Raw genomic sequence first — 15,295 nt, 5'->3', positions numbered from 1 at the left:
AACGTTATCGTCCCCAGTCATAATCTCAGTAGCGTAAAAGCATTCCCTAACATAGAGAGCTACACCGCCACCCCGCCTTCCTTGCCTATCTTTCCTGAAGAGTTTATAGCCATCCATTGCAGCACTCCAATCGTGGGAGCAATCCCACCACGTTTCCGTTATGGCAACTAAGTCATAGTTTGCCTGCTGCACAATGGCTTCCAACTCTTCTTGTTTGTTGCCCATGCTGCGTGCATTAGTGTAGACGCACCTCAGCTGAGCCCCTCGCCTCTCACCTAATCCCATTACCACTTCCCCAGGCTGCTCTCTAGCAGGCCTGGCTTTATCCCCCTCCCCCTTCCTATCTAGTTTAAAGCCCTCTCTACAAGTCCCGCCAGCTCCTGGGCAAGTATCCGTCTCCCTTTTGGAGACAAGCAATTCCCATCAGCAGACCTCAGGCCAGATGCCGAGTAGACCACCCCATGATCAAAGAATCCAAAATTTTTGCGCTCGCACCAGCCTCTCAGCCATGCATTTATAAGATGGCTTTTCCTGGTCATCTCAGCGTTCATCCCTGCCACCAAGGGAATACTGGCAAACACTACTTGTATGCCCGCTCCATCAACTAACTTCCCCAGTCTCCTAAAATCATTTTTTATAATCCTCAGGCTTCTAACAGGGATCTCATCACTGCCGGCCTGAACTATCAATAGAGGGTAATAATCAGAGGGGCGGATAAGGCTGGGGAGTTTTCTAGAAATATCCCTGACCCGGGCTGCAGGAAGGCAGCACACCTCCCTACGGGTAGGGTCAGGCCGACATATTGGACCCTCTGTTCCTCTCAGAAGAGAGTCACCTACAACTACCACTCTCCTTTCTTTCTTGGAGGAGGCAGTCTTTAAACGCGGAGCTGACCGCCTCACCTTAGGCAAGCTTGGCGGCAGTGCTCCCACATTATCATCAGTCACCACTCCCTCTGGTTTCAGGGTTTCATACCTATTACAGAGAGGGATCAGGGGAACCGAGGTAGGTCGAGAACTTGGGGGTTGCCTGCGACGCCGGGATGAGACCAGCTGCCATTCCTCATCTTCTCTCAAGCTGTCTCTCCTTATTTGACTACAATGAGAGAGAGGGTCCATTGTTCCCTCCATCTGGGTAGTGCAATCTCTGCGCCTTTCTCGCAGAGAGTCACTCCACCAGTCAATCTCTCGCTTGCACTCTCTGATGGTCCGCAGTCTACCTACCTCCTCCCTAAGCTCCACCACCAGGTTGAGCAGCTCATCCAGCTGCTCACACCGCACACAAGTGGCATCCTTCCCATCCTCCCCCGGCAGCAGCAGGCTGAGGCACTCCCGGCAGCCAGAGACCTGAACCGCCACATTATTAAGCAGACCCTCTGTCTGGGTTGCCACAGTCTTCGCATGGGAAGCACGTTTCCTGGTGAGGACCATGACTGAAGGGGTGGTGTCAGGGCCTGTAAACAGGAGAGCCAGTCACCTGAGAAAAAGACAAGAGCACTCACCCTTGCTGACACAAGACACAGCCTCTGCTTCCCACTGCTGCCTTAATGAATGGGCAATGAAGTGCTAGTGGCCCTCACACACTGACTACCTCCACCCTAGGTGGTCAGAGCACCTTTCCACACCTTCTGGCTTGTGTTGTGTGGGTAGGTTCCCGCCCTCCCTGGTCTCTTTTTATCCACACAACAAACGGGTCAAGGTCAAGCTCCAGAGATAAAGAGCAGGCAGTGTCAGCACCACCCCCACTGAGTCAAGATCCCGCCCACAAGCTGCTAGATCCCCACTAGCAGCGCGGCACCACTGCTAGCTTCAAGCTAGCCCTAAAAAGAGCTTTTTTGGTCAGTCTTTTACTTGAGATCCCTTGCCCAGCGCAGTCTTACCTGCTCTGATGCACGTCACCGCAGCAAAAAGTGTTGATGAATATTAATGGATGCCATTTTTTCCGTGCTGTGGAATTCAAATCCAAACCTTTGCTTCATAGATACTTCCACGTCACGCACCACTTTGTCAGACTTGCACCTCTGCTGCCATCAAGATGGCAATAAAATGTAATGAAATAGTAACAGAAAGGTTCCATTTCTATCGCCGAACCAGAAACACCCACTTCTGAAACCATGAGCAAACATAATAGAACAGGAGGCATTAATTTCAGTGCAGCTCTTGTACAGCGTATGAATAAATATAACATTTTGGCATTCAAGAATTATTTTGATAAAACATAATGGTCATCAGTTATGAATTTTTGTCCAAATTAAAAAAGACACTGGACTACAAATTGCCATTATGCCTCTCATTAGTGCCACATAGCTTACAAGTGTGTCATTAGTGCCACATAGCTTACAAGACGCCTGCCTTCTGCATGGTCTCGAACAGGGGTGATGGCAGTGACCACACAATTTCATCTCGTCTCTACTGCGATGAAAGGACAACCTGTGCTGTCCTATTGGTTGGTTTCACCCCAGGAAATTCAGCCAAATCTCATCTTTGTCTTTTGTAGTGAATTCCACCAGAGGGGGACTCATGGTGGCTATACAAGCCAGTAAACAAGGCGTTGCAGTTTCTTGTCACAGGCTACAGCTTTCTAATATGCCAGCAACACATGGCTCTGAGCTTGCTTTGGCCTGCCTGGAGACTTATTTGAGCTCCTTTAGCTGTTGACAGCAATTGTCTAATCACCAAGCCAATAGTGCTTGCTTTTTCTTTACCTGGCTTGAAACAAGCTCATGCTCTGACACCTAATGTATAATTGCAGCTATTGGATATTGTCCTGCCATGTGTACCTGCTGAGGTGCATTTAGAAAGACTACAGCACAAACACAGTGGAATCTGCCCAGGCAGAATATCAAAGACAGGAGGGGCCTGTAGAAATACATGTGCAGTAAAAGGAAGGCTAGGGTGAATGTGCACCCCAGTAGAATGGGACAGGGCAGGCATTAAGGGCATGGAGGGCATGGAGGGCATGGAGCCTCCTGTGCTGCATGTGATCATCCAAAACAAGATTGGAGAAAATCGTGAAGAGCTCAGAACCACAGTGTGACTCCATCAGTGCCAAGACAGAGATGTCATGGACAGCTCTGGGCAAGAAATTGTGGGGGGGACCAGGCACTGTGCAAGACACCAATGAAAGAAAGTGCCACGCATCTGTGAGAACACTGGTGTTTCATGAGGGAAAATGCCATATATTTTGGGTACAAATGGTATTTCTGTGATAAAATGCCAAAAGTCTGGGAGTGAGTGTCATGATGAGGAGTGTAATGCAGTCTGCTTGGAAGGAAATGGGAGGTATTTCTAAGAGTACTCTATTTTTCTGGGAGAGAACGTCCTATTCAGGGAAGAAAAGTGGTATTTCTTACCAAAAAACACCATCCAGTTCGGAGACAATCTCCTATATGTGGGAGAAGAGTAGTATTTCTGTGAGAAAATGTCCTATTCTTAGTTGCAAGTGTCATATTTGGTATTGTCCTCTGATATTTTTGGGAGAAAATCTGTGGTAGTTGTAAGAAAATGGGTATTTCTGGGAGAAAATCTCCTATTTTTGGAAGAAAAGGTCAGCTTTCCAACTGAAATGTGGTATTTCTGTGAGAAAATGACCTACTTGTTGGAGAAAACTGGGAAATTCTGGGAAGGAATGTCTTCTATTTGAGAGCAACTGTCTTATTTTTGGAGTGAAAACTGCTCCTTTGGGGAGAAAATAGGGTCTATATGGGAGAAAATGTCCTTTTAAGGAGTTTAAAGTAGTACTTTTGAGAGAAAATGGAAGGTATTTCTCAGAAAACCGCAATTTCTGGGAGAAGACAGCATGCTTTGTTGGAAAATGACATCTATTGGTGAGCAAGCTGGGATTTGGGGGAGAAAATGCCGCATTTTAAAAAATAAGCTGGTATTTCCGGGGGAATATGTCCCATCTTTGTTAGACAACTGGAATATCTGTGATCAAATGTCATTTTGATGGGAGTAAACATGATATTGAGGAGTGTAAAGTAGTGTTCTTGGAATGAAATGTGAGGTATTTCTAAGGGTACTGGTATTCCTGGGAGAAAATGTCTTGTTTCTGAGAGAAAATGTCGTATTTTGGGGGGAGAAATCTGGTATTTCTGTGATAAAATGCCCTATTTCTGGGAATAAGTGTCATATTGAGGAGTGTGAAGTTGTATTTTTGGTAGAAAATGGGAGGCGTTTCTAAGAGCACTGGTATTTCTGGGAGAAAATGTCTTCTCTTGGGGGGGAAAGTTCCTATGTCTGTGAGAGAACTGTGTTTCTGGGAGAAACTGTCTTCTTTAGGCAGAAAAGATCACACATTTGCGAGAAAGCTGGTATTTCTGGGAGGAAATATCATGTTTTTTGTTGGAAAATGTCACATTTGCTACTGTCATGTGGTATTTTGTGGATGAAACATGAAGTATACCTAAGAAAACCTGTATTTCTGGTAGAAAACGTCATCTCTTTGGGGAGAAGACTGGTATTTCAGGGAGAAAAGATCCTTGTTTGGGGAGAAAGTGTCCTATTTTTGATGGAAAAGTAGTACTTGTGGGAGAAAATGCCATGTATTTGGGTGAATGGTGGGCTTTCTGGGAGGAAATACCATATGTTTGGAAGAAAATGTCCTCTTTCAGATTGAAATGCGATACTTGTGGTTGAAACTGTCCTATGTTTGGGCAAAAACTGGTATTTCTGGGAGATAATGTCATTTTATTGGAGCAAGCCATGATTTCGGGGAGAGAATGTCTTATTTTTGGAAGAAAATGCGGTACCTGGGGAGGGGGGGGGGGGGGGGAACTGGCATTTCTGGGAGAAAATGTCATCTTTTGGGGAGAAGATGTCACCTTGAGGATTGTTGTATTGTCGTATTGTTTGGAGAAGGCCTGAGGTATTTCTAAGAAAAGTGGTATTCCCAGGAGACAGTATCATATTTTGGGGGAGTGGGGGAGGGGTCATCATCTATTTGGGAGAAAGCTGGTATTTCTGGGAGAAAACATCCTCTGTTGAAGAGCCAAGTGGTATTTCTGGCAGGAAATGTCCCACATTTGGGAATCAAGTGGCATTTCCGTGATAAATGCCGTATTGTTGGGAGTAAGTGTCATATGAAGGTGTGCAAAGTAGTCTACTAGGGAGGAAATTGGAGGTACTGCTTTGAAAGCTGGTATTTCATGGAGAAAACGTCTTCTTTCTGGGGGAAAATGTCATCTGTTTGAGAGAATGCCGATAAGTCTGGAAGAAGATCTACTTTTGGAGGAAACTGTAATATTAGGGAGAGAAAAGTGGTATTTCTGGGAGATAATGTCATACATGAAGAAGAAGAACGGTATTTCTGTGAATGAATGCCATCGAGAATTTCTGCATTTTTTTCTTTTCTTTTTCTTTTTTTTTTCCATGCATGATTTGGATTGAACTTGCCAAAGATATCAGAAACTCCAAGAAACTGAGCCAGCTGCAAAAGTTGATAACCTGCAAGCATTGCAACTCAAACCTCTTTCTACTAAGCCTTCTTCAGAGAGTATGAATTCCAAGAAGGTTGCCTGAAACTTATAAGTTGAGGAGCCGCCTACTGATGCAATGAGAAAAGTAGAACAAAACTACATGCTTGATTGAGACTGTACTCAATCAATCAATCTTACAGCCTCACACCATGTCTACAAGACTATCTGCAAGATGAAAAAACAGCCAAACCAAAAACAAAGATACATTTCACAGAATCACAGAATCACAGAATCACAGAATTGTAGGGGTTGGAAGGGACCTCCAGAGATCATCGAGTCCAACCCCCCTGCCAAAGCAGGTTCCCTACAGTAGGTCGCACAGGTCGGCATCCAGGCAGGTCTTGAACATCTCCAGAGAAGGAGACTCCACCACCTCCCTGGGCAGCCTGTTCCAGTGCTCCGTCACCTCACTGTAAAGAAGTTCTTGCGCATGTTTGTGCGGAACTTCCTATGCTGCAGTTTCCAGCCATTTCCCCTTGTCCTGTCTCCACTCACCAATGAAAAGAGTCTGGCCTCGCCATTCTGCCCCCCACACCTTAGATACTGATAGACCTGGATCAGGTCCCCTCTCAGTCTCCTTTTCTCAAGGCTGAACAGACCCAGTTCACTCAGCCTTTCCTCATAGGGGAGATTCTCCAGGCCCTTCACCATCTTCATGGCCCTCTGCTGGACTCTTTCCAAGAGATCCCTGTCTTTTTTTGTACTGGGGAGCCCAGAACTGGACGCAGTACCCCAGATGAGGTCTTACCAGGGCAGAGTAGAGGAGGAGGATCACCTCCCTCGACCCGCTGGCCACGCTCTTTTTAATGCACCCCAGTAAGCCATTGGCCTTTTTGGCCACAAGGGCACACTGCTGGCTGATTTAGTCTTTCCTCAGGTAAGAACCAGTAGTAGGTCGGTAGGTAAGACTGTAAGAACAAGTTAAATGAGTAGTAATACTTCTCCATGATATTTCAATATATTTACATGAGATTTTCATTCATATATAGGTTAAGAATTTCCTGAGACAAAAGTTTCCCGGATATTTATTCCATTGCTTTCCCTCCTTCTCCTTCAAGAAATTCCCCAATTTAATTGCGTTCAGGATGAGGAGCCACCTCTTCTTCTTTATTCCAAAGCTGTCACTTTCTAGTTATTTCAGAGCTACCATTGTCTAGTTTTATTTGACGTACCACAGTTCTGGTGTTGGAAAATACAGTGAACCATAATGTCCTATTGATCTTTTCTCAATTATTTGTATTTTAAATAGAGCTCTATAATATTGCATTTAAACCATGTATTTTGCAAGCTGAAAAGTCCTTTATTAACTGCTTGTGCAGACATCCTGTAGGGAACTTGCTTTATCAGGGGGCTTGGAGCAGATGGGCTCCAGAAGTCCCTTTCGAACCCTACCACTCTGTAATTTTATAATTCTTTGGCCTTTATTCGTTCCAGTTGTTTTTTGTTTTTTTTTTGTTTTTTGTTTTTTTTTTTAATCGGTATTATTTCCAGTTCTATTATGTCTTTCTGGAGTGGAGATCAGAAATCCAGGCATTGTATTCATAAGGGATGGGATCCATCTTGAGTTAGTTAAGTCACCTAAAGATGTTTTTATCCTTATTACTCTACTAATTATTCAGAATAATTCAGAAAATTTGCATAGGTACAGATTGTTATCCTCTTCCTGTTTTTTTCAATAAAAAGGGATTTTTGGTGGTGGTGGTTGTAAGGAGAAAAGGGAAGGGAAGGGGAGGGGAGGGGAGGGGAGGGGAGGGGAGGGGAGGGGAGGGGAGGGGAGGGGAGGGGAGGGGAGGGGAGGGCAGGGGAGGGGAGGGGAGGGGAGGGGAGGGGAGGGGAGGGGAGGGGAGGGGAGGGGGAGGGGAGGGGAGGGGAGAAGAAAGGGAGGGAGGGAGGGAGGGAGGAAGGAAGGAAGGAAGGAAGGAAGGAAGGAAGGAAGGAAGGAAGGAAGGAAGGAAGGAAGGAAGGAAGGAAGGAAGGAAGGAAGGAAGGAAGGAAGGAAGGAAGGGAGGGAGGGAGGGAGGGAGGGAGGGAGGGAGGAAGGAAGGAAGGAGGAAGGAAGGAAGGAAGGAAGGAAGGAAGGAAGGAAGGAAGGAAGGAAGGAAGGAAGGAAGGAAGGAAGGAAGGAAGGAAGGGAGGGAGGAAGGGAGGGAGGAAGGGAGGGAGGGAGGGAGGGAGGGAGGGAGGGAGAGCTTCTTCCTTCAAAAGTCAGAGTATTCTGATGAGGAGAAAACAGCAAAATGAAGCCTGCCATCATGTCGTTGCCATCGGGGCTCAAACTACGGCAGCCAGCTGAACAGGGAAGAACTTCCTGTAGATGCTGCTCAGTGACGGCACCCAGAATGAAATAGCAAGGATGTTACGAGTAGGAGACTGCAGCACCATTTAGCAATGCCCCCTACTAATATTTATTATAATAGTTAGCTCAAAAATCCAGATGATTTTTAATTACTGTTATTAATTGAAAGACAACCTTGCAGCTAATGCTATGAATCTCTATCACCGGACTATCAGCTGTTTCTGGCAGTGAATTCTCTCTGTAGCACTGGTTTTGTAGCAGTCATTGTGAGGTTTGCCTTGCTTTCCCTCTGGGTTCTCTGCACGCGTCCCTTCCTGAAATTGTACTTCTCACTGGGGAAACCCCCTCACAAACTTTCCTCTTCACCTTTAGACTGGACATCAGGAAGGACATAAGGAGTCTTTAGATTGGACATAAGGAAAATGTCTGTGTGATAAGGGTGGCTCTGGAACAGGGACACTGAGGGACCCTGGGGATCTCTGGAGCCCTGAGCGCTGCGGATGGATGGGATGAGGGCACCATCCCTGGCCCGTTCCAGGACGACCATTGCCACCCAGACCTTCCCTCACGCTTTGTGGGGCTGTGCCGAGGAGGAGGGTCCCGAGGTGCCCTAGGGATGGTCCAAGGGTCACTGTGCAGATGAGACAGGGGCTGTGGCTGCTGTCCCCAGGGGACAACGTCCTGCCCTGGGCTGCTGCCGCCCCTCTCCTGCCCAAAGTCCTGGGGCACAAAACCTGCTGGGACGAGGCTTCTCCTCGGTCTGTGACAGCTTTTGACATCCTCTGCTGACCCATGGAGTCCATTGAAGGAAGCGAAGACCCTGATGGTCTCCGACATCCTCCACAGATCAATAAAGCCCTCAGCAAAGCCACGCTCTGTGTCCGTGTCCTCGTCCCCCACGCTCAGCAGGGGACCGCTCGTGTCTGTCCCTGCCTGGCAGAGGCCACTCCTAAGGCTGGGAGGGTCCCAGCTCCGTGCCCCGCACCCCACGTCCCGCACCGCGGGCCTCTCCAGCCCCTGCAGCGCGTGCAGCCGACAGCGCATGCGTGGCGGCGTCTCCATGGCGACAGTGCCTCAGCACCTCTCCGTCGCTACAGCGACGCGCCGTCCCCGCCGAGTGACGTCATCGCCGTGCGACCCGAGGAGGCGGCCATGCGGAAGCGGCGCGGGGCAGCCCGGTGCTCCGAGCGGCGCCTCGGATTCTACAGGAGGGCGTCCGGAGGGCGCCGGGGTTCAGTTGCCGGGGGGCTGCTGCCGCTCTGCGTCGGCCCCACGGGGCCTCTGTGGTGCTCGCGGCTTCCGCTCGGCGAGGGCGGCTGCCCCGTCTCCCCGCCTCCCCCACCCCGTGTGTTTCGCTGCCCTCCCCCCCCCGTCCCCCTGCCGCCGATCGCCCGCACACCCCCGGTCCCTTTGTGTGACCCCCGGGGTTACACCTTCCCCCCCCGTACCCCTCCCCTCCAGTTCCCCCATTCTGATCACTGCAGTCCTCTTCCACCGCTCCCCTCCGTGCCTCCCCCATTATGATCCCCAGGGTCCTCCCCTGCTGCCTCATCCCTCCCCAGTGCCCCGTTCTGATCACAAGTGTCCCCATTCTGTCTCTTAGAGTCCTCCCCCATTTCCAGTCCCCTCCAGCTGACCCCCAGAATCCCTTCATCCCATCAAGTGCCCCCACTCCAATTCCCCCATTCTAATCCCTAGTCTCCTACCACCCCCCATTCCCCTCTATTTGACCCCCAGGGTCCCGTATCCTCCCTTCTCCCCCCACCTCCTGGCCCCTTTTTCTGAGCCCTAGAGTCTCCCATACGCCCCTGTGTGTACTCCTTGCTGACCCCTGGAGTCAGTTCCCCCATTTTGAGCTCCATTCCCCCCAGCCAGACCCCTTTCCTGCCCAATAGAAGCCTCCTGCAACCTCTGGCTCTTCCCTCCCACCCCTCCCTCCACCCCCAGATGTCTTCCTGCATTGTAGAGGCTCTGTTTACCCCTTTTCCCCTCACAACCCTGTCATGGTTTTGTGATTTTTGGCTTTCGGTATTCCACATCATAACATCATGTGGGGCACTGGGACTTTTAACTGTTAATGCTCAAGTCCTGGGTACCTGCCCTGAAGAGAAGAAGAACTACATTCCCCAGGGGACCTTGCGGTCAGGGAGAGGAGGTTTAACTCCTGGCAAGGTCGCCTGATTGCTCTTTCTCGCCTGGCCTCGTTGTGGGCGCTGCTCCGGTCTCCCTGCTGCTCAACTGGACTGCACATCTTACCTCGGCGTTGTGGTGAGGCCTATTCACCTTTCAGACATTCTCTCTCTCATTATATTTGATTTATTAGCTTCAATTCTGATTATATTGTATTATAGTGTGTTATCTTGCATTCCGATAATATACTTAGTAAATTAGTTTGTTCCTCCTCAGATCGGTGCCGCTGTTTTAATTATTTTGGGGTCCCCTGTTTCCTTTTTTTCCGGAGGCGCGGATCTGCAGATCCCTCCGCCCTGCTCGTCACGGAACCGGGCCGAACCAGCCCGTAAACCGTTGACAAACCCACTAAGTTTCCCCCCAGACTCTTATTCGACCTTATAAACATCCCACTCTTCTCCCCCCCAATACTCCCCTAAGGTCTCCCCCAGACTCCCCTTCCACCCCATAGAAGCCCCCCACAACCCTCCAGATTTCCTCTTCCACCCTCTCTCCACTCCTACACCCCCTTTCCTCCCAATAGAGACCCAATTCACCCCTTTTTTTCCCCCCCCACAACTCCCTGTCCACTCCCTGACCCCCCTTTCTGCCCTACAAAAGCCCCTTTCCCCCTTTCAACCCCTCAAGTTCCCCTTCACAACGAACCCCTCCATCCCCCCTTTTCCAGGCCCCCTTTTCACTCACAGAAGCCTCATTCTCCTCTCTTCCCCCTCACAACCCCCTCTCTCCATCCTCAGACCCCCTTTCCACAACATAGAAGCCCCCCCCCAATCCCTCAGTTTCCCCCTTCCAACCTTTCTCCACCTCCAGACCCTCTTTTCACCTCACAGAAGCCCCACTCGCACCTTTTCCCCCATAGATTCCCCACAAGCCCCCTGTCCACCCCTGGAGTCATACAGAAGGGTCTGGAGATGTCCCAGAGGGATCTTGGGGGTGTCCAGGGGATCCCCAGGATGGTTCCAGGAGTCCCTTGAAGGATCTGGAAGCTCCCAGGATGGGCCCAGGAGCTCCGAGGAGCCAATGGGATGATCTGGAGTTGTCCCAGTAGAGTCTGGTAGGGTCCAGAGAGTCCTCATGTGGGTCTGAGTGGTCCTGGAGTCATCCAGTCATCACAGACATCTCTGGGGATGTCCCAGAGAGGACTTGGATGGTCCAGGAGGTCCTCATTTTGATCCAGAGGGTCCTTGGATTCATCCAGAAGGGTCTGCAGGTGTCCCGGAATGATCCTATAGGATCTGGGGGGGTCCTCAGGTGGGTTCAGAGGGTCTTGTTGTCTTCTGGAAGGGTCTGGAGATGTCCCAGAAGTGTCTTGGGGTCCCCAGGGGGTCCCCAGTGGTTCCTGGAGTCCTCCAGAGATCTCCAATGAGGATTTTGAGGACAACCTCACACAGCAACATGTTATCACTCTGCTTTGTCCCCCTGGGATCGCTCCCAAAAATGTCTGTTTCCATTAACATCAATACTACGTCATTTTTGTTCTTTTGTTTGTTTGTTTGTTTGTTTTTGCCACTTTCAGAAATGGATGTTTCTCACAAATCCCTGTGCAAAGCCCTACGGAAACAACGCCCCCCAGGGCCACCGGCTGTCACCAGGACAACCACCAGCGGTGCCACCACCAGGAAAACCGCCTGTCCCCAAAGTTATCGCTGTCACCATGGAACCTGGGCTGTAGCAGTGAACCTTGAAGCCCCATCAGCGTCCTACAGCTCCTGGATGCTGTCACCCTGGCTGCTCATGACTGTCCCACGCTGTCCCCCCGCCATGGTGGCACAGGGCAGTGCGGTGCCATCCTCATTGAAGAGGTGATGAGGAGGGGTACAGGAAGGGGGTTGGGGACAGTCGGGGACACGTGGGGTCTGGTGTGGGTGTGACATGGGGTTGCTGGCATCACCATCGTTGAGTGTCACCTTCCCTGGATGTAGTTGGGTGTCACTGAGTGTCACTGTCTTCAGCGGACACCGTGACACAGGGTGACCTCGATGTGCAGCAGCCGTGACGCAGTGTCCCCATCCCTGGCTGTCACTCTTGTTACCGTCATCCGGTGTCACCACCACCTGTGTGTGTCACCATCTCTCAGGTGACACCATTCCCTGCGCTCTGACCACCACATGGGGGAAGGCACAGGCGGCCCCGCGTTGTCCCCGTGCTGTCACTGAGCGTCTCGCTGTCCTTTCTCACCCCTCCAGCCCTGCCTACAGCCGGACCCACTGACACCAGAGCCCTCTGGCGCTGTCACCATTGTCTGCCACGAGGACGGGGACACGCACAGTGATGAACACTGTGCCACCACCAGCCAGCATCAGGTGTCACTGTCATGCGGAGGGGACACAAGCACCCCCTGGGGACCTGCCAAAAACTTCACCATATCTGGGCTTTCAAACAAGTCCTCCTGTATCGCTTCTCTTACGCCCAGCTCACAAATGTAATTCTGAAGGTCCTCCATGGAGGACCACAACCCTGTGCTTAATGCAATGCCTGATTTGTTTGGCCAAACCACGTGGATGCTGCCATTCACCAGTCTATTATTGACTGGTTCTCACTGCTATATGAACAGCAGCATACAGTCTCTGCCTGAGGGCAGGGTTACTGTCATGGTGGCCAGCTTTGATACCTCTGGCCCATTCACCATGTCACCTTCTGCCCCTGAATCCCATAGTCCATAAACCATGTGGGCACACTCTTTGGCCTCTGCCGAAGTGCTGCAGCACATCCATCAGTTCTGTTGGTGCACGGCCTTGCCATCATGTGTGAATGCGTTTGGGCAGGGGGCCATTGGGCAGGGGGCACCCCGCCAGTCTGCCTTGTACTTTGTCTTCTGGGTTATAATGGGACGGGGTTCCAAGGAATCTGTCATAAGTGGAGCCTCTAAATCTGACCTGGAGGTTTTGTTTTCCTGTGCAGCCAGGTCCATTCCTGCAGAGCTGTGGTTATTATCTACTGAAACACTGCAGACCTGGCCTATCGGGGAACGTCAAGCTGGTCTTTCGCCTGCGAATACATTAAGTTCCTGTTCCAGTTTCTCAATAAGGTCTTTTAATAGTTGATTTTCACTTTCTAAGGTGTCATCTCTTATCTCAGCTTGATTTAAAGCATTTAACTGGAGGCAGCTAACTGCCTTTCTTTTGTACTTAGAATGTCTCTGTAATCCTTGAAAGCATTTCATCATGCAGAATGGGGAAATGTTCCCCATAGCGTGCAGGGGACCCCATTTCTCAACTATGGTGCTAATTGGTAATAAGGAGAACCCAGGAACCCTGGGATCTGCCCGGGATCATTTTATCCAAGGGGTTATGTTCTCCCCCCGACCCATTTATAGAAATTCCGTAGAAAGGACATGATGTAAATTTTAGTATATTTGGCCTGCCTGGCTCACCAAGTGTACAATCAATGAATGTACAGATGTTATAATTATGAAATATAGCAGAGAGTTTAGCTAAGCAGCTGTTAGACCAAAAGAGAATAGATGGGATGCTTACCCGTATCCTGGGCTCGTTAGAAACTCCAGAGGAGGGATCTGCAGAGGAGACCCTTCCCCACTGGCAGTCAGCTCTTATTGGGTCTGGGGGAGGTGCAGCCAGGCTCCCCCTCTTCCAGCAGCACAGCGAATCGCCTTCACTGCGCTCCCTGGCTGAGGCATTGCTACCTCAGGTGCTCCATCGAGGTTCAGGCCGTGGTTCAGCAGTTCCCACACAAAGGTGAATTTCAAGGAGCCGGTTCTGCTTGCTCAGTAGCTCGCAGATTTCTGGAGGCTGAGTGAACTGGAGCTGGATCTGGATGGAACGAATGAGAATGAATGTCACCTGCAAAGACAGGGAATTGCCTGAGAAGAGGACAAGGGCCTGATCGGGGAGGACCTCTCACGTGACGCACGGACATCCCCGGTGCCGGGTGTCAAATTTGTCTGCCACCAGCTGCCAAAGATTCAGCTTTTGGCTGCTGAACAAATGTGAATCACAGATGGTGACACCATGTTTTCACATTGACTTCAGTAATTATGGGCATTCGTCAAATTGAACAAAATAGCTCATAACTAATAAAAAGGAGGAGGAAGGAAAGGTGAGATTCATAAGGTTTGTGCCGAGTCTTCTTCTGCATTCCACGAGTGGCAGCCTTCAAGAGTGACACATGGTTAATATGCCAGCAATTCAGTGAGAACTCATCAGCTTCAAAATTCTTGGTTTTCACACTGAAAAAACTCATCACTTCAAAATTCTTGGTTTTCACACTGAAGTCTTAGCTCTGCTATCCCTGACATCAATTTAAACTCTCAAAAAAACCCCCCCAAAAAACAGCAGGAATGGTCTGTTGAAATTCAGTAGAGCAAAGGCCATTTGCAGCCCTGGATCACAGCAAGTGCCTGAGCCCCTGGATTTCTCCCTGAGCATTCTGCAGTCATTGCTGCACAGTGCTCTGCTGCGATTAAAGGAAGAAGGAAAGCAGTGTTGCCCAACCATAGCATGGCCGGATGAGGTTGAATGGAAACTCATAAAAGCCAACAGGGCCTTTGTAAATGCTGAGCTCTGACAGCAGGGTGCTGCTCTCAGACACTCAGGTATTCTTACCTGAGCTTTGTCATACCAGCAGTGAAGTGCATGCACCCACCTGCCACAGCTTCGCAAGAAGGCACAACTCCCTGCTGAATTATCTGACAGGCCGGTATGTCACACTAACAGGGAGAAAAGAAGAAAAAACAACTGAGAGATGGAGAAAAAAGGCCCTCACTAAACTAAGGACCTTGGGGCTCTCTCTAGGACAGCTGGTGTCTCAGCACAGTTCACAGTTACTTCAAATGCACATAGCACCTACAAAAGCACCGTGCTCCAACAAGGAAGGAAAGCAAATCCACGATGCTCTGCAGGGCTCCCAGCTTGCAGTAGGTGACGCCTGCTCCGTGCACAGAGCATGCACAGAAACTGCACCTCATCTCTTCCCCATCAATCTCCCCACCACTTCTACAGGCATTTAGGGGCATTGTGGAAAGGCAATGGAAGGCTTGTGGAGAAGACTGGATGCACAGGAGATTTCTCACTTCTCTGGTACAAGAGCACTGCTTGTCTAGATGACCAATCTTTTTCAAACAAGCACCAACCAACCATTGCCACAACTGAAATGGCATTTCCCTGCAAAAACAACAAACCAACCAACCAACGAGCAGCTGTCCAAAGACCCCTCCTCACACACTTGCCAAGAAGGCCACAATCATTATTCCATTTGCCAGGCTTACTCACAGAACTGCAGGCTTCTCCTCACCGGGCATCATGTGGACACAAACAGGCTGCTGGTGCAGGGAAGGCAATTTCACCTGAGCATCTCCACCACAGACGCTCCCTCCG

General features: G+C 49.9%; 1 long non-coding RNA gene across 1 annotated transcript; it reads left to right on the top strand.

Annotated features, from left to right (window-relative positions):
* Positions 1–9,286: 9,286 nt before the first annotated feature.
* Positions 9,287–14,556, top strand: LOC125700382 (uncharacterized). The gene is made up of 4 exons (XR_007379893.1): positions 9,287–10,040; positions 11,479–11,764; positions 12,149–12,265; positions 12,864–14,556. It is a non-coding gene; the product is annotated as an uncharacterized LOC125700382 (long non-coding RNA).
* The last annotated feature ends 739 nt before the right edge of the window (positions 14,557–15,295 follow it).

This window comes from Lagopus muta, chromosome 14 (genome assembly GCF_023343835.1).
Source record: "Lagopus muta isolate bLagMut1 chromosome 14, bLagMut1 primary, whole genome shotgun sequence".
Classification (NCBI taxonomy): Eukaryota; Metazoa; Chordata; class Aves; order Galliformes; family Phasianidae; genus Lagopus; species Lagopus muta.
This window is presented reverse-complemented; position numbering and strand designations above follow the sequence as displayed.